Source organism: Aplidium turbinatum, chromosome 3 (assembly GCF_918807975.1).
Source record: "Aplidium turbinatum chromosome 3, kaAplTurb1.1, whole genome shotgun sequence".
Taxonomy (NCBI): Eukaryota; Metazoa; Chordata; class Ascidiacea; order Aplousobranchia; family Polyclinidae; genus Aplidium; species Aplidium turbinatum.
The window spans coordinates 13,045,729-13,065,749 of NC_137474.1; the positions used below are offsets into that span (position 1 = coordinate 13,045,729).

General features: G+C 38.8%; 1 long non-coding RNA gene and 1 other non-coding gene across 2 annotated transcripts; one reads left to right on the top strand and one right to left on the bottom strand.

Moving 5' to 3' along the window:
- Window positions 1-13,150: 13,150 nt before the first annotated feature.
- On the bottom strand, window positions 13,151-13,223 carry Trnak-uuu (transfer RNA lysine (anticodon UUU)). Its single transcript has one exon. It is a non-coding gene; the product is annotated as a tRNA-Lys (tRNA).
- A 4,029-nt stretch (window positions 13,224-17,252) lies between these two features.
- On the top strand, window positions 17,253-18,908 carry LOC145767591 (uncharacterized). The gene is made up of 3 exons (XR_014288816.1): window positions 17,253-17,433; window positions 17,659-17,777; window positions 18,792-18,908. It is a non-coding gene; the product is annotated as an uncharacterized LOC145767591 (long non-coding RNA).
- The last annotated feature ends 1,113 nt before the right edge of the window (window positions 18,909-20,021 follow it).

Consider the following 20,021-nt stretch of genomic DNA (forward strand, 5'->3'; position numbering starts at 1 on the left):
AAGTTTGGGGGTAAAATTCTTCCAAGTTTTGTTTTTAGAAAGCACAAAACTGTAAGCGGAATTTTTACTTTGGAACAATTTCTATTATAAGATCAATGAGAAATAGGTTACTAACGCAAAGAATGACTCTTTGTGTTAGTAAGCTCTCGCTGATATGGCAAAATGTACACAATTTTCTTTCCAAACAGTCTGACGTCTGTGACAAACAAGGTCTAAATAAAACTTTCCTGTAGGTTTTAGTTGATTCAAAGTTTTTTTCAAAGGGAATTCATGTTTTTAAGAAATAGGAAATTTCGGCTCAAATTGCATTTAATACCGACGAATGTTGTTTGGTTTTTAAATACACGTGCTTCAAACAGCTTTGCTGCTGGTTTATATAGGCTACACTCAGTAGCGTTAAAAAGGGGTCCAGGAGGTATCTTTGGACCCGGTCAAGAATAATGAAGTGTCTTAATTTGGGCCCTCGAGGTTCTCATTGGTACTCAACGTTCCCGGCTACACTTATGTTTCGAAGTGTATAAATTTGTGAAGCGTTGTGTTGTCTGTAGAATCAAAAAAATTACGAAAAAGGGAGGCACCTCTATTTTAAAGTGTGACTCGAAAGCGTATTAAAGTCACAAAAGTAATTTAGCTTTTAAGTAAAGTTATTAATGAAAAAAAAAGCATCTGTGCTGTAAAATGTAGGCTAGTAAGGCTATTTGACACCGAGTTTCATAATGGTAAAAGTTCTAGTAGACTTTTCTGAAAGAAATGCTCTTTGGTATCTGTCAGAGAAGTTTTTTTCATAGCTTACATTATGTATTTTGTATGCATTTAACCAAAACTTTTTCTCCATATTCAATATCTGCCCACGTTGAATAAACTTTGATTACCGGTTTCAATCGGCGTGACGTCACATGTGCGTACGTTCAATACCACAGGAGTAAATCAGAAGCCCGATATAGACTAGGTTGCTTCTTTTTTTATCCAAGTGTGATATTTTTCAAACAAATATATATAGACACAACGTTTAAAACAATTATATTTTCGGCTTATGTCATTACAAGGGAGAAACATGTCGATTTTCGAAGAAAGTATGACTTTGTTTCAGATCAATTTGAAAGCCTGTTCTTCTTAATCGTGATAATACTTTCTGTTATCGCCGGATTTAGGGTAAAATAAATCTTTCATCCATGACTATGAAATAACCTTAACGCAAAATGATCACACTTGAAAGTTGTTACAACATTTTTTTATGATGTTTATTTTCATAACTACCTCACAGATGTACTCACAATTTGTCTATCATCAAGATATTGTATAACTATATACATCTAATTTATCGTTACATTTTATTCCAGTCAATCCAGTGTAAAAACAAAACTTAAGCCTACAGGTAAAATCAGTCTTAAAACCAACAGCACAGATTCGCAAAATCTATGTCTTCACTAAGCGAAGTTAGTCAAATTGTGGTTTTTCTTACGGTGTCGATAATCCTTATTAATATTATGAAAAGGAAGATTGCTGTTGATCAAAATTATCTTTGACTTTGAACTGGTGTTTATTTACAGCGGAAGTTGATATCAATGTGGTTTAATTCGTCATTGAACAACCGTATTTCGACAACACTGTAGTTTATTTTACGCAATGACACATTGGCAATTACGGCGCAAGATTAGTTTACGATTACATACAGTTATTAGTCTTGCCCTGCAGATGCTGCACAATAAGTCATCGTTTCATTGGAAATAAGATCAAACCAACTTGTATCTTTAAAATTTGTATCCCATTGAGTGATTAGCCTACTGATGACAAACTTATGTTGTTCAAGCTTTTTTTTAAATGTAAATTTGTAAAGCAAAATCACTCTAATCACTCCAGATACGTGCTCATAAGCAGACGTTCTGTCTGATGTAGCAGGGTGTTTTATTCTTTTCTTGCTTGTCAATATCTGAACTTAATACTTAATCAATCATGAAATGTTACATGGTTAATTAAGCAAAAAAACAAGCTTCTTCATGTAAACTGTCAATGTGCGTTTTTGACATATGAATTTTACGTCAGAAAATGTCAAAACTAAAAAAGAATGCTCCCATGTGTATCAGTGAAAGTCGCTAAGGTAATAATTTAATTAAATAAGCAGCCGTATTTTTGATGTTGTTTTGTGCAGGAATTTGTGGCTTGCTTCTCTAACCGCACGCTTCAACAAAAGCGTCGAGTTCTGCTGGGCTGCGAAATTACCTTTTTGATTAATATCTTAATCAGAAAATGAGCTTGCTTCTTGAGGAGGCTGAGGTCACGAACTGTCCTTGTCAATTTAGTCAGGCAATCATTCAATAAACCTCTTCAACTATCAATCAACAGCAGTTTTTGAAGAGCTGACTGTCCCCTGTGACCTGAAGCGTAACACAAATCAACTCGGAGCAAAGAGTTGCCATTGTCATAAACTGGTTTGAGTTGAGTAGGCTATGCCAAAGATATGCATTTCAAAGCGCCGTTTAACTAACGGTTTAACCCCTCAATATTTTGTTGTTATGTAACTGGTGAAACGATGCAGCATGAAATCACAAATATGTCTGCTTTAAAATGTTACTATTTTTACTTGCTTATTCTTCAATATAATTATAGGAAATGAGTTTATTGGAGGGTAATGCGCTTGTCATTTAAACTGAAGGTGTAGGGTGTATCAAAATCAAATTAATATAAATTGGCCATTCTGCTTGGTTTTCTATTGACGTGACGTGGGTGCAAATTACACCATGCAAAAATTAACATGTTATCTTTTGTTTGTCTTAAACTTGTTTTGCAATGAGAGTGTGACAAAGTGTCTGGTCAAAGGCAACTATGCTAATTTTTCATTTAATTTTCGTGGTTTTGAAGAATGCATAAGTTTTCCAAACCAGTCCGCAAAGCTTTTCATACGCTTTTTAACACAGGCGTAGAGAGCACAATTTTTTTGTGAGAAGGGCAAATAAGTATTTTTGCCGGTATATGTGAGTCCGACGACGAGTAATCGAAGGCGAAGCACCCACAGGGAGGGTCTGGGGGCCTCACTCAGAAAGTTGAAAAAAAAAACGCTAAAAATTGCGCATTTTGAGATTAATTTCAGCCTAAATCAATAATAAAACTTTGTCAAACGATGCTGTCAAAGAGTGTGAAAATTTTATTTAAAATATTTTGGAGAAAGGGCAATTTCCCCTCTTTGCTCCCCTGGATACACCCCTGTTTGTGACTATATTGGTCCTACAAGGCAAGAATCGTTATTGTTGAAAGCAACCTTGGCTTACAACTCGCCGCTTACAACTTGCAGACGAGCTGGTCTAAAAAAGCAACATGTCACGTTGAATAAGGAGTGAGCTGTGTTTTGATGTGCTTGACAATGTTTATCTTTTTAACGGCGCTCACTTTATTTTGTCAACACGTAATTTAAGCAAGTCCATCTGTGCTGCTTCAATGTTGCAGCCATCACCCAAACAAAAAAAATGAAGAGGAGCTGATATTTTCTACGTAAAAATCGGCTAGATCAAAAAAACACGTGCAATTTTGAAGATTTCTTCAACCAGGCTAAGTTTAATCAGTAATCGCCTCAAATCTATTTCTGAAAAGTGGTTCTTGGCTGTGAATCATTGCATGCATTTTGACGAAATGTTTTGATATACTTGATCATTAATGTAAGTTACACTTTACAGTGGATACGAAAATAGATTTTCTGTTTAATTAGTTTTTGTAGTCGTCATAGCCGCTATGTTGTTGCACTTCAAACTTAAACTGTCTTTACTTGAAGTCGCCTGCATATTAGAGCAGTTGGAAACCTATGTTCTGATCTTCAATCAAAAGGTTCTTTTAAAAATGGAAATGTACGTCAAAATATTTTTGTGTTAACTACCCGTAACCTCGATCACTGAAAAATTATCAAACCAATTTGTGGGGAATTCACAACCAAGCAAAATAACATTTTTACAAATAAGACAATACAAAGACAAACAATTTGGCATCGTAACAAAAGACAGTATTTCGACAAAGTCGTGTTTCCCTCCGTATCCCTGCTTCGAGCAAGCCTGCTCATCATGAATTCATAGCTGCAACCCAGTAAGCAAAATTGGTTATTTTTACATTGATTCAACGTCTGCAACTGCAACAATGTATGCTGATGTAGGCTACGTTTTTCGCAAAAATAACTACAAATCCGGAATGATTTAGTTTGTTGGGCTAGTTTGTTTCGGCATCAAAGGCAGAGAACTATTTTTTCTCGTTCTCTGAATGGAAAAAAAAATTTTTCGTTGCAACACAAAACATTTGGTCTTACGGAAAAAAAGTTTCACATTTCTTTATGACGTATCGATCAACATATACTAGCGCATACAACTCCACAATGTAGGCTACTTCGTTTGGAGTAGTTCATACGGTTGGCTGCACTTACAACGTCATGGTCTATCAAATCATATTTTATAACACTATCGTGGATTTTGTTTACGTATCTTACACAATTTCAAAACGTTAGGTACCACCAGAAAACCGCAGTTATGAAGAACAAAAGAGAAACCTCGTTGCAGCTGCTTTCAAACTTGTTACGTCATAGGTATTGACCCGTGCTCTGGAGAAATGATTAGAGCTGAAATCCGGTTTAATTAGTTTGGTCTTCATGGTTCATTGGCAAAGTCCATTTTTTGCTTTTACATAAACTATTGGATTGTTTAAGATTGTTGCTATGGGTTTATATCTCTTCTTATAGGATAACTCATTTGCTTCTGTACAATGAAATGAACAGAATTAGTTGTTAAGTATTCCTCTTCTTTCAAAATGGAAGCTATTTTTCTGTTGAATTGTGTACATTTACAAATGAGGGGCAAGGTAACCTAAACAATTAATTGTTATTTTACGACTTGACGTCTTGCTGTGTCAGTGCATAGAAACTACTTGAACTATGTTTAATGGAATTTTCGGACTTTAATGTGAAGTAGGCTACAAAGTAGTATCCGTTGACCAGCACATTCTGTGTCTCCGTTGGTTCTTAGGGCAATATTGCCATTTCCGTCGTTTATTGAGCTTTTGCTTTAACCATAATCGCACCACTTTTGTATTGAAGCAATGGGAGCTGATTTTGCGTAATTGATCGTTATTTAAAAAAAATTGAAATAAATTAGTGAGTGTTCAGCAGAAATTGATTTTGAAACTAAACTAATTTTGCTTCGAGTAAGAGATCGCTCGTTAGCTTGATCATCTTGATGAATAGACAAACCTTTTGATGTGCCTTTCGTTTCGAGATTCCAACGAAACCTAAACAAAAATTTGCGTGAAAACAAAGTAATTTTGATTTGAATAGTTTTCCACATGGGATCATGAAGTCCATTTATTTTTCTTTGAAGTGACAAAGGGAACCCAAGTAGACGTTTGAAGTTTAGGTGAATGAAAGCTTCAAGGTGAGTAGTAGCATTATGCCAAAACTGTTACGTGATTAACTGTCTAATACTCTCATGATTAAATATCAGTGATGAATTACTGCCGTAATGATTAAATGCCACCAACTACCGTCTACACCTGTTCGGCAGGGGCGCCGTAAGCGGGGGGGGGGGGGGCAATGGTGCCCCCTTATAAGGTCATGTAAGACTGCAGCTTTCTTTAACTTATGTTAACTGGCCAAATAAATGTGACACAAGCAACAGTGTTGCTTGAACAGCCAGATACAAGCAAGATCAGTCAATTCACATAAATACCGCAAGCCAAAATTGTCCTTTTGTTATCTATTGGTATTACCCTGCAACACGTGTTTCTAATTTACGCTGAGAGATTTAGTACGGACCTCTTTAGTGGAAATCTGAAACTTATTCGTTTGAACATCAGAGGTCGAGAATTTATCCTTTCCTTTTATCGATCCATGTTAATGATGTTTCTTGGACTCAAGGGCAGATTCAGCCTTAGGAGGGAGGGCACGATTTCAACAAAATACAATAGGCTAATATGTATGTTTGTAGCCTACATTAATCCGACCTTGTAAATACACCCCAAATAAAGTTATTTCTCTGTGTTTTAGGTGGGGGGCGATCGACCTACATAAATCTGCCACTCCTTGGACTTTGCTTAAGGTTACCAGAGAGCTGCCAGTCTTTGGTTCCATTGTCCAAGACCTTCCGCTCTGTTGGTGGGTTGAAGATTATGCTTCTGAAACTTTTCGTTTTTGCATCAGTCTGTTTGTAGGCTATATTGTAACCTACTTTGTGTTATTGTAGATTTCTCCTAAATGTTTGTTATCACCATTCATTGAAGAACTTCGACCTAAGATATGATTTAACCAATCCTTCTTACACATTGGTCTGACTCACAAAATGATCAAGCCTAGTCATTGTAGATCATCTTTGTACTTTGCATGAGTTAGATTGGAGTTCAGCCTCCGAAAACAACAGGACATCACGGATTTACAAAAAAAGTGCTTGTCTGATAACCCTGAAAGTCATCAGTCTCAAAATTTCCCTCAGTTCGGTCAGGGTTACTCTGTCTGGACCATTTTTTTTCTTCGCTACGCATGATTGCATTTTACGTCATTTGGATGGTCACCGGCCGGATCGCCGCTTGTGCAATAATAATAGCACATTACGTAATGGTTTGATAAGGGTAACACAAAAGCTAAGTTGCTCACTATTTCTTTGATAAAACAGATAAAGCCGTGTAAATAAATAAACAAGACTTTGCCTATGGAAGAATTGTTGTTTTCATGTGAATCATAGCCATGTATTTTGCAATTGGCTGTTAAAGTAAGTCAATTGTTCTTTGAGTTATACCAAACTAGTCATTATTAAACAAAAGAAATGACTAATGTCCGTGACACCTGTTAAAATAACATTAGAATCATTTTCTAACCGTTTGATTAGAAGATGCCAAATGTCAACAATGTTCAGGTGATATAAGTATGACTGTCAAGCTCGGTCAACGGGTGACGGACCTAATAAAAATAGCTAACTTAGACTACATGGTTTTGCATTTTAAAAAAACGGTGCGTTAATCTGATCAAACGCAACGACAGCTATTAACAATGCCCGCAGCAAACCGTCACCTCCGAGATAACAAGCAAACTTACTTTTTATCAAACGGCTACCGAGTAGGCTACGGCATGAACATTGAACAAGCCTGCAACAACCACCAATTGAATAAAATACTGAAGAAGCTGTCTTTACGGTGGTGAAAACTTCATCAATAAATCATGCAAATTTCCAAACCTGGCTGATTTTATTTACTTGATATGTTTCATCATTCGGTTGCATCCTGAATGTAGAATCCTTATGTACAGTGGCGCCGTCAGACCTTCAACAATGGGGGGGGGGAAAATATTGACAGTGCAAGGCAGTAGCGTAGCCAGGAATGTTGAAAGGGGGGGTGTTGACGGCCGGCGGGCGAAGCCCGATGGCGTGTTTGCCGAAAGCGACACTTAGCGGCGGGGGGTCTGGGGGGCCTCCCTCAGAAAATTTTGAAAAATTACTTTCAGTTTGGTGCATTCGGAGAGTATTTTCAATAAAATTATGGGTATGAATATTCCTGTAAAATGGTGCTGTCCGGTGGCATAGCAAAAGGATAAGATCATGTTTTCTTCGGCATTTTTCGGAAATAAAGTCTCTATGTTTTCTTGTTGCTAATTCCAGGCTGAGATATTTGAATGTTTGGTATTGGCAAAACTCGCTCTTTTAATGCAATTTCGTTTAAAATTAGGCAAAGTTTGTTTTAGAGACATAGTTTGATTGCTTTTTTTTGCGAGATTATTACAGTTTTATTATCTATCAATTTTCTCCTTGGTTGATCCAAAAAGCGATCTTATTCCGGTAAGTCACTAACTTTTATGCTTTAAAGTCAACCCAAAGTTTAGAAAATGTAACGTCATAGACGTCATACATCTTGATGAGTGTCAAACAAAAAGCTTTGAGACAAAGAAGTTACTTTATTTCTGATATAGGCTATTCAAGTTTTGTATAACGAATAGCTGTTTAGACGTTAATCTATTCTAGATCGAACAAGCGATCTCAGCAGTTACAGATGGCTTGCATCCTTGCACAGTTTGACGTGAAATTACATCATAGGCTAAAGCTTTTCTTGCAAACAATGTATTAACATTCGCAAATTTAATTTGAAAGGTTGTAACCCCCAAACCCCCTCCCTTGGCTACGCCACTGGTGCAAGACAGTGATATATTATTTAATTTATCTTGTTTTCTACTGCTATTGTCTACTCTACTGCAATATAGCCTACCAAAAGTCCCACATTTTTTACATGTCTGATCTGTTGAAAAAAATAGAATTCAAAATAAATCACAGTTTGATTCCGTATGGGACTCGCAACTGCCATGGCTAGCGAAATTCTGCGTAGCTTTTTTCCAGATTGAAAAACCATTTTTTACAAATGCACTTTCTGATTATCCAACAGTCTGTTAGTTAAATATGCCTCATGATTTTGACTAGTCTGTTAGTTGACAGAGAAATTATCAAATACTGTACTGAAACGTTGTGAAAACGTTTTTCCATATTTGGAAAATACAGATGTCAAAACATAGTAGATGTATCAAACGTAGAGCCGGTCACATGCGTATTGCGTAGCCTATGACATTGTGAGAATTGAGGCTAATAAAAGTTAATGGAATAAATATACTGTGACGGCCACCGGGCGTAGTTCAACCGCAATAAATACTCAGCCGGTGTTAAATGATTTTTTATTCTTAATATTTCTTCTTCCTATCCACGAAGATTTCATCCGAAAAATGTACAATATCAAATGATAAGTTTAAAACACCACAATAGAGAACAGTTTTCATATATTTTACTAAGATGCCAAAAATGCAGTATGACGGAACTATACAGTTAAAGTCAACATGTTTCTACGTTTATTAGACGTAAAAACAAGCTTCACTGAAAGTAAAAATTTTTCAATCAATTAAAACGCCAACCCCAGCCAGCTAACTCTGCTAATTTTACATCGATTCAACGTTACAGGGCGTTGAATCGATGTATAAACTGCATAATCTTGCTCGCGGGGGCGCAAGTCTTCCAATTTAAAGGCAATAAGCAACGCAATATCCTCAGAAATAAAGGAATGAGAAAAGAATTTTACTACAAGTGAAACGTATTTTAACGTCTAATAAACGTAGGAACATGTTGACTTTAGTTGCATTATTTCGTCATACTGCAGTTTTTGCATCTTAATATGTATATAATATAATTGTTCGCTCATTTTGTGTTTTAAACTTTATCGTCATTATATTGCGCATGAAATCTTCATGGATAGGAAGAAGAAACATTAAGAATAAAAAATCAGTTAACACCGGTGGAGCATAATTGCGGTTTAATAGAATAAACTTTAACTAATATTAACAGGACTATAACATACCAAGCTGTTGAAAACTCGACAGGGAAAGCAAAATGCGGCATCCTTAGCTTCTGAATACTACAGCCAGAGATAGTCATCAAACCACTGGTTAGTTATTGTATTACTTTAGTAGACTTCGTTGAGTTAACTTTACATTCCCTTGAAACATTGAATGACCCACTGCAGTACGCACTGCCACCACTCAAGAACCAAGCAAGAGCCAATCTGCTGAACAGCCGGTAACAATTGTTACGTGACAGGCAGCACAGGGGCGGATCCAGAGGGGGGCGATTGGGGCGATCGCCCCCCCTAAAACCAAGGAAAGTAACTTTATTCTTCATTTATATGCGTACGATTAGAATCTTGTCACCTAACATCACTGCTACCACGAAATTGCTCAAGTATCGATCCGATAGCATTGACAAAAGTCATTTGCAATGCCTACAACGGTTTGTTACGTCATATAGATAGTGTGGAATCAGTGGAATCTGCTCTATGTTCAGAGATCCAACAATGGAAGGAGAAGTCGTCGTCGTCGTCTGAGCTTCTGGGGCCGAGGGTCTATCCTTTTACCACCCCAGATTCACGATGTTCCCGGACTACACTGGAAGGCTGCTAGAGAGCAGCCAGTCTTTAGTTTCATCATCCATGACGCGCAGACCTTCCACTCCGTTAGGTGGCTTGAAGATGGTACAGTCATTGATGATGTGGTCTGCGGTCTGTTTCTCGGCATCACATTCACAGGAGGAGGAAGAAGCCATTCCCCATTGGTGCATGGTTGAGCGGAAAACCCCGACGCCCGTACGGAGACGGTTGAGGCGCACCCATGCCTGTCTCTGTAGTGTCAGGCCGATGGGGCGTGTGTCGGCGTCAGGGATGAATGAATGGAGTCTGGTGGTGCTTGACCTCCATTCAGAATTCCATTTATGGTCCGCCCAAGCAGCCGCAAAGATGTCTTGTTCATCAGCTTCGTTGATCAGAAGCCGAGCGGCTGGCACGAATGGGTGTCTTGATTTTAGTCGGCGGGGGTGCCCGTTTGGGAAGGCAGAGATCTTGTGGTGGAGAAGATGGTTAGGCTCCAGTGCCCGTCGACCGAGGGACAGAGTGGCTTCTTCGCGACGAAGCTCAGCAGGTTGGATGCCAGCGAGAATGGGAAGATTGTCCAATGGTGTGGGACGCAGGCATCCGGTTACTTTGCGCAGGGCGCTGTTTATGGCAGTGTCGATGTTGTGGCAGTGAGCACTGCGGCACCAGACAGCTGCACAGTACTCTGCAGAAGAGTAGACAAGGGCTAAGGCTGCTATTCGCAAAGTGTCAGTCCTCGCCCCCCAGCTAGAGCCTGCCAGGCGCTTCAGTAGTGCAGCGCGGGATGTCAGTTTCTTGCGCAGTGACACCAAATAGTGGCGGTATGTGAGCGATCTGTCTAGTGTCACCCCAAGATACCTTGGCTCGGGGCAGAAGGACAGAGGTTTTCCGTTGTTCTGGACATGTAGCTCACGATCAGCTTCCCGATTGTGTAGGTGGAAAGCTGCCGCCACAGTTTTGGTTTCGCTGAGTTTCAGTCGCCAGTTCTGGAGATAAGCTGAGATGGTTTGCATGTCCTGGCTCAAGGTGTCTTCTAGATTTTCCCACGACTTTGTGGAGTGGAGAATTGCCAGATCGTCCGCATAAGCGTATTTTGCGGAGACCGTGGTTGGCAGGTCGTGGGTGTAGATGTTGAAAAAAAGTGGAGCCAGGACCGATCCCTGTGGGGCGCCGTTTTTTAGGCGTCTCAGTCTGCTTCGCCGTGGATTGCCGGTGGTGAGGATGAAGCTTCGATTCCTGACAAGTTCCATAATCATTTGGACCATATGTCGGTCAGGAAGCAGGCGAAGCAGCTTGTAAGTTAGGCCGCGATGCCATACAGTATCGTAGGCAGCTGTGAGATCTAGAAAGACAGCGCCGGCCTTCTTTTTTGCCTCAAAGCAGTCCTCGCTGTCTTGGGTCAACAGTGGGCAAATATAACTGTTCCGGCGACTGCTGCAGTCTTACCGATGACTGCGGAAGAAGCTTTACAACAGTGTGATGAAGATGTGTACACAATTATCGTACACTCTCTTCTAAAAATACTATTAACCTTGCCAGTCAGCGTAGCATCAGCCGAAAGAAGCTTTTCATCTCTTCGGTCGCTGAAAACCTGGCTGAAGAACAACATCGGCGAGGAAAGACTGAATGGATTGGCCTTACCAGCATCGGGACATTTTAATTGACAGACTTCGTGATAAATCGATTTGCCAACAGTAGAAATCGCAAACTTGACTTTGTGTTGTAGTCAAAGGTACGACACCTGATAGTATTACCCGTACCGGCAAAGTAGTTTTTTTATTTTCGTTTTATTTGTGAAGTCCACAGAAATAATTGTTTCTGTTAGTTTCTTTCTTTGTCTGGTGCAGCATAGTTAATAAATATACCTTCTGTAACTTATATTTATTAACTGTGGGTGCAGCGACCGTACATGTCATGCACTGCATGACACGTTTCAAGGAAGACTATATCCTTTGGTCGTCATTTAACTATGTTTAACTGCCATTCTACAGTTTTAATGTACAAATTGTAGTGTTTCGCTGGTCCAAAATAAAAATTCACAATCGAAAGCTAGCCTATAGTGGCGATTCTACGGGGAGTGGAGCATGACCCAGTGTTTTGACCTGGCCCCCACTTTTGTTGCTCATTATGTTGAATGTATTCATAACCTTTCCTCATTGCTCTTTACAGTATAACAATTCAAAACTTGTCAGAGGAATAAAACCTCGAAGTTATACAGTAAGTCTATAAAAACCTCAATGTCTGTATCAATATTATGCTGTGACATTGGGAAAACAGAATTAGGCTACGCGTTATTATCTTTCCGTGGTCAATTTTTAAATTGCTTTGAAACAATCAAGAGTGAAATCTTCAGTCTCAACTATAAATGCGGCTAGGTTGTTCAGGCTTCAACTTGACATGGCAAGGGCACATCAGCTCTTCATCCCTCCCTTTGTTAAACAACAGCATTGTTGAGGGTTTTTCAAGTACGCACCAAATTCAATCTAATTGTTCTAGGGAAGACCCCCCGTCGTAGTTTGTGCCAGGCTGCTCACTTGCCTGAATGTCAATGGCATCCCCCCCCCCTAACGTTAATACCTGGATCCGCCCCTGAGGCAGCAGGCGAAGTACGTGAATAGAATCACAAAATCGTAATAATAACAGCAGCAAAAAGAGCAAGTTTAAAAGAAAAGAGAAAGCTTTTACCTCTCCCCCCCCCCTGCAACTTGAGTTGACTTCAGGTTGGGATCCAAATACTAAAAAAATAATCACAATATGTAATAATATAAAAAATTAAAAAGATGATGCCCAAAACATTGGGGGGGGGGCAGCTGCCCCGCCTGCCCCCCCTCTGCCGGCGCCACTGCTTGTGTAGCGTTTAGTTCTCAATGGAAACACCATCAACGTCTAATTTATTACTTAGTCTACTCAAAGTAGCCTACCTGCACGCTTGTATTTTTTAAGAGATCACTGAGAATATTAAAGTAGGATTTACTATCTCAAAGGTCAAATTTTCAAAATACTTAAGAAATTGAAGATTGAGACGCGTCACTCACTCAACAGCTTCAAAGAGTGTGTGTGTGCAACTGTGCATTGTTAGATTGTTAGCTGCAGCGAATTCAAAAAGTTCGGAGGACTTAGTCCAGAGCTATAAAAATTGAGAAAAAATGTAACAATAAGAGTAAATGGTCTATCGCTGTCAATTCTTGCGACAAATCGGCTGCCGAGAAACAACTTTGATTAAATTGTAACATTAAAAAAAACACGCCCGATAAGGGACTTGAACCCTTGACCGTTGGATTAAAAGTCCAACGCTCTACCGTCTGAGCTAACCGGGCTGACAACAACGCGATGTATAACTAAGTACTTATCATGTGTAGAGAGCTAAATTATAAGTCTATTTATGATGTCACATGTCAATTCACGTTTTTACATTGTTTCGACATTGCAGTATGCTGACCGTTTTGCTAACTGAGAGTCAAATTATCTCTAGGCTTGTTTTTGATTTATTTTCCAAGCTGAAAATTAAAAAAAAGTGTTCTTTTCATACATATTATAGCCTATTACGGTGAAAGATTTCAATAATAAAGTCATTTTTCAAAGTGAACAAGTTGTAAGTATCAAAATAGTCAGCCACCCAGCAAACATTGATTGCTGGGCCAGCGTCGGCTATATGCTGGGTATGTTGGCACAAGGCTGGCAATTTTGTCCAACATTTTGCCAACATTGCCAACATTACGCCAACAATTTCAATACTTCTTATTATGCGTTCAAAAAGGTCTTAAAGATTTTGTTTCAGGTTTATTTGTTTTAAACTGTAAAAATACTAACACAAACCTCTTTTCATGTGGTATTGCTTCAAAACACAGTTGTGTGATTGGCTGACATCGGTCAGAAGCATTGCCAGCGTTGTGCCAATTCATAACAATTTCGGGGTTTTCTTCAAAATTATGCAAATGTATACCATCATTTTGCTACAATTTTACATTTTAATAATAGGCTATCAATGCTGTTATTATTTTCTGATACCGTACAAGTATACTATGAATATTTAAGACCAGCGTTGGTCAGAAGGGTAGCCAACAGTTTGCCAACAAAGTAGTTTCATTTTAGTTTGTTTATGCCAAATTGAGCAGAGGTCTAGAAAAAGGCTGGAGCAACAAAACGCGAACGCGATAACGTGCTTGATACCCAAACAGTTTAAACTTTCCATTAGCCCTACACGTTTCCACAAAATAAACAATTGCAACGTCGGCTATATGCTGGATGTGAGGGCACAAGATTGGCAATTATGTCCAACATGTTGCCAACAATACGCCATCAATTTCAATAACTTATTTCTTATCATGCGTTCAAAAAGGTCTCAAAGATTTTATTTCAGGTTTATTTGTTTTAATCTTTAAAATTACTAACACAAACCTCTTTTCATGTGGTATTGCTTCAAAACACAGTTGTGTGGTTGGCTAACATCGGTCAGAAGCATTGCCAGCGTTGTGCCAATTCATAACAATTTCGGTGTTTTCTTTAAAATTATGCAAATGTATACCATGATTTTGCTACAATTTTACATTATAATAATAGGCTATCAATGCTGTTATTATTTTCTGATACCGTACAAGTATACTATGAATATTTAAGACCAGCGTTGGTCAGAAGTGTAGCCAACAGTTTGCCAAGTTTGTTTATGCCAAATTGAGCAGAGGTCTAGAAAAAGGTAGGAGCAACAGAAACGCGAACGTGATTCCGTGCTTGATACTGAAACAGTTTAAGTTTCCATTTGCCCTACACGTTTCCACAAAATAAACAATTGCAATGTCGGCTATATGCTGGATGTGAGGGCACAAGATTGGCAATTATGTCCAACATGTTGCCAACAATACGCCATCAATTTCAATAACTTATTTCTTATCATGCGTTCAAAAAGGTCTCAAAGATTTTATTTCAGGTTTATTTGTTTTAATCTTTAAAATTACTAACACAAACCTCTTTTCATGTGGTATTGCTTCAAAACACAGTTGTGTGGTTGGCTAACATCGGTCAGAAGCATTGCCAGCGTTGTGCCAATTCATAACAATTTCGGTGTTTTCTTTAAAATTATGCAAATGTATACCATGATTTTGCTACAATTTTACATTTTTATAATATGCTATCAATGCTGTTATTATTTTTTGATACCGTACAAGTATACTATGAATATTTAAGACCAGCGTTGGTCAGAAGGGTAGCCAACAGTTTGCCAAGTTTGTTTATGCCAAACGGAGCAGAGGTCTAGAAAAAGGCTGGAGCAACAAAACGCGAACGCGATAACGTGCTTGATACCGAACCAGTTTAAAGTTTCCATTCGCCCTACGCGTTTCTACAAAATAAACAATTGCAACGTTGGCTACTTTATTTCAGCTTCACTGGATTTATTCTTTGAAAATATTAATAGCCAACAATAAAATGACTCTTTAACTAAATGACTCATGTGGTTTAGTGGAAAAACACAGTTTCTTTCGCATACCGTATTCTTGTACCAACAACGCCATGATAAAAATCGTTTGTTCATATTCAATTGCTTCAGATAATTTAGTGCAATAAATGTATTGTGATTCAGAGAACACTTCCAGAAAGTTTAGGCTTTGGCGCCTGCAATACCCAACTAGCATAATCCGTTCTTTTTACATTGATTCAACGTCTGCAGACGTTGGTAAGGTAACTAACAAGCGATAAACTTAAAAACGTGGTTGCTAATTCAAGTTGCCAGGTCTTCATTTTTTTCTTGTGTTTAACAAAAGCTTTTTTAATTTTCAAGTTTAACTATACTAAAATGTTTTGTAATATTTTTGAAAACATTTTTTCAGGACTAACCTCAAAATTTGCGTGCAGTTCAAGAAAATTTAAAACAACTTGTAAGCTTAATCGAATTCACTTGTTGATGTTTAGTAGCGCTCGACACAGCAGCATGATTGTGGTGATCATGTAATCATTGAGTTGCGGCTGCACTGCCGCCGCGCTGCTGACCTGTCTGCAGACGCTGAATCAATGTAATAAAATCGATTGATGCAGTATCACTTGTTGATTTTGTTCTGCGAGCAGTCTCGCTCACTGTCTGATTTTGACCACGTGGGTGAGATTCTCGTGTCGCCAACAAAGGGGCGTCTTTACTTTAAATGTAGCAAAGCTTGCACAATAGGCCTGCTTCAGGAGCAGTCATGTTGCGTCGAAATCTCTCCTCAATTTCTTGAAGCGAGATTTCACAAAACGATCGCTACTTTTACTTTCAACGATGCGGCGAATCGTTTTTTCTCCTCTCGCGGTGCATAAAACAATACTACAGGCACAATAATTGTTGTGAAAACTCCATTATGACGTCACTACTTAAACTTTGACTGGGCAAGATGACGCGTTGAAGTGAAATAGGCAACAAAGCTTTAGAATGCGGCGATGTGTTATATCAACGTGAGGAGATGCAATTTAGCAGAAGAACTTGGTTTTTTTATGAAGGAAGACAAAGGCCATGACGTAATCCTTTGCTAAAGGGATTATGACGTCACTCGATTCACTTCGACTGTTCAATCATGGCGGTTGTGCTCAATACACAATTACGTGGAGAGCCGAAAGCACAATGCTTATGTGAACAGCGCTAAGAGGAATTTTCGCTTCTTGCATCGAAAATATAAAAAATCGAATTCAATTGAGATAGGCCTATTACGGCCGAAAGAAGTTTTAGAAATGATCAAAATGAAACTATAGGAATGACTTACGACAATGTTTATGAAAACCTGGTAAGTGAATGTCTTTTATTCATTGAACCTGAAATAATTGTGTAAAGTCGTTTTTGTCACTAGGCTACGTTTACACAATTTAGAGAAAGTTATAAAACTCAATGACCAATGGAAAACTTTCATATGAAATATTCTCGTGACAAATTTAGTGCCAGTGCTTCTAGATGAGTGCTAAGAAGATATCAGCAAAGTAGCAGAGCTTGTGATGTCCCACAACATGTGTAGGGTTCTGCTCAATCTTTGATTTTGCTGCTCCGGCAGTGTTTGCCTGACTGCTTGAATGTGTTTGTATTTTTATGTCGTGTGGATAGGTCTGTGATGGTTGTAGAGTATTTGCAAATGTAGCTTTCATTGCCGTCAACTGAATAATAATAATAATAACATGTTTTATTTTGCGCCCATTTCGACAACATAGCCTACAGTAGCCTACACTGCGACCTACATACGCAACAAAACAGACGACTGGAATCCCGAAATAAACTTTAAACGTTGGCTGTCATTTGTAACAGTCGAAAATGTCTGTAACAAGTGCTGAAGCTTTTTAATATGATGGATGAAACCCCTGTCATTACATTCGATTTACATTTTTCAGATAGCAAATTTAAGTCAAGCTGTTGGCAAAAATGCAAGCGATTGTATCAGTGGACTTATTACCAACTATTATTATCGAACACAACACAGTTCAAAGCATGTCGAGAAAAAAGAAAGGAAAAAAAAAACGTCGTGAAGTCTAAGCACTCGTTTGATTGTTTAAAAAAGAATCTGAAAAAGATTGTTCTTGGTGAGTACGGATAAATGTTTTTACTACGACTAAATGATTATGTCATAACTATGCCATTTTGTTCTTTTGATTAATGTATGATGTAATTGTGAAGAGTATTGAGTAATGTATGAAAATGTTTTAGTGGTGTATTCGCATTGATATGAACAACGAACATGGTGGTTAGTAGGCTATGTCGGCATTTATATACTGATTTAACACTTCTTTTTTTACTTTCATGATTAGACATGGTGATGGCGCACGACAAAGCTGCTGCCGTGCAGCAAATTGATGAAGAGTTTCAGAGTGATTTCGAAATTGGAAGGACAGGCAAGGTGGCTGAAAACGGCAAAAACTAACTTTTGGTGAGCTTGTTATATGTTTGAAAGACAACAGCGCATGTGTTGCTTTAGTTGTTGAATAACTACTGTACACGCAATTAGAATGTATTGGAACTTGATTATTGCTCTGCGTGGCGCAGAATCGAATGATAAGTTTTTTGTCACGCACGTTGGAGAGAGGGATATTACATTGATATTGCAGATTGTCAATTAACTTTGTAGTATCCTGAACGACAACTGATCAAAATCCTACACAGTGGCGTAGCCAGAAAAATGTTTTGGGGGGGACCAAATATTTGATGAATTGAAGAGAACAACAAAGTGTTTGATTTAAAGCCATCGCCACTTGATGTGCAGTGGCGTATCCTGGTGGGTTGAAGCAATAAAACTGGTAGCGGGGTTAGAGCGTGCCGAAGGCACGCGTATTCTAAGGGGGTCCGGGGGCATGCTCCCCCGAACAATTTTTGAAAAATTACACTCAAATAATGGATTATAGCGCTTTCTGAAAACACTTTTAGGGTAATATTTGTATGGAATTTATTAGCAGATAAACAGCTATTAACTTATTAAAGATAGCTCTTACACACGAACTGGCAAAAACTGCGGCTAAATTAGAGAACACCAAAAACACAGCTAAACAAAAACTCAATAACTACACAAAAGCCGAACAGAGTAAGCCATTCTGAAATTGCTTCCACAAATTAGTTCAAAGAAATGTAAATCGCGTAAATTTTGGGCGATTTACGATTTGGAAAATTTATTGGTGTCTTTCTGTGTGTCTTTCTGTAATTTCTGTTTCTTGTGTTTTTCTGTCTTTCTGTAAAACAAGTCCTTGGGGGTGTTAATAGCCAGATGTCTTGGAAAACGATATAAATTTCTACAAACTTTATTGCATTTTCAACAAAGGGCTCAACTTCGGAATCCAAAGTTTGAAAATTTGGGGGGGCATGGCCCCTTTTGCCCCCCTGGCTACGCCTATGATTCCTACACTGTTGCCAAACAGCCCTCTTGAATTAAATATTTTTGTTTCATTCGCAGGAATTCACAATGATAAAGATACACAAGAAAAAGCTGCTGATGTGCAATGAATCTCCATCTATCAATACGATTTGATGTGGCTTGTTTCTAATAAATGTGAAAATATACGAAGCTCGGCTGTTACTTTGCTTTGTCACAAAGGGAGAAGTGTTGCTTATAAATTCGTGTTGCTGCTGTTCTTTCGCCCAAGGATTAGCTAGGTTCAACAATAAACTTTTGGTGATGAGCGAGGTTTAAGTACAGAAACGTTTGGCAAATGTAGATGCCAATGCTGTTCAGATGTTTTATGCACCAGCTTGCTTCGCATGGCCAACCTTGGTCAAAGCGCGGGCATCACAATAGTCAATAGATCAGATGAAGCAGCATCATGGTGCATAAAAGTCAACCAGAATTTAGGCGCCAGATGAAGCAAAATGGTGCACAAGCCATCTTGCCAACGTTGGCCAGATACAGATGCCAACGTTGGCAAGATGAAGCAAAATGGTGCATAAAACATTTTGCCAACGTTGGCAAGATACAGAAGCCAACGTTGGCTAGATGCAGAAGTCGTCGTTGGTTAGATGCAAACGCCAACGGTGGCAAGATACATACGCCAACGCTGGCCAGATGCATCCAAATGGTGCATAAAACATTTTGCCAACGTTGGTAAGATGCAGAAGCCAATGTTGGCTAGATGCAGAAGCCAACGTTGGCAAGATGCAGAAGCCAGCGTTGGCAAGATGCAGACGCCAACGCTGGCCAGATGCATCCAAATGGTGCATAAAACATTTTGCCACCGTTGGCAAGATGCAGAAGCCAATGTTGGCAAGATGCAGAAGCCAGCGTTGGCAAGATGCATAATCTAATGTTGGCAAGATGCAGAAGCCAACGGTGGCAAGATGCAGACGCCAACGCTGGCCAGATGCATCCAAATGGTGCATAAAACATCTTGCCAATGTTGGCGTCTGCATCTTGCCAATGTTGCGGCCAACTTCTTGCCAATGTTGCCCCAACAATCAATGTTTACTGGGCACCACCCCTTAATAGTAATTAGTAAATCTAATCACTGGTTCATGAACACAAGCAGGGCCGTGTTCACCCCCACCCCGTAGGCTACCCCGCGGAGCTCCACGGCGGTTTGGGGGCCAATTTAATATTTCAGTTTGTTTATCTTCATGCTTTTTGTCTATTTGAAAAAAAAAAAAAATGATGTAGCCTAAATACTGCTACGTATGTAGCCTACTACTGGAT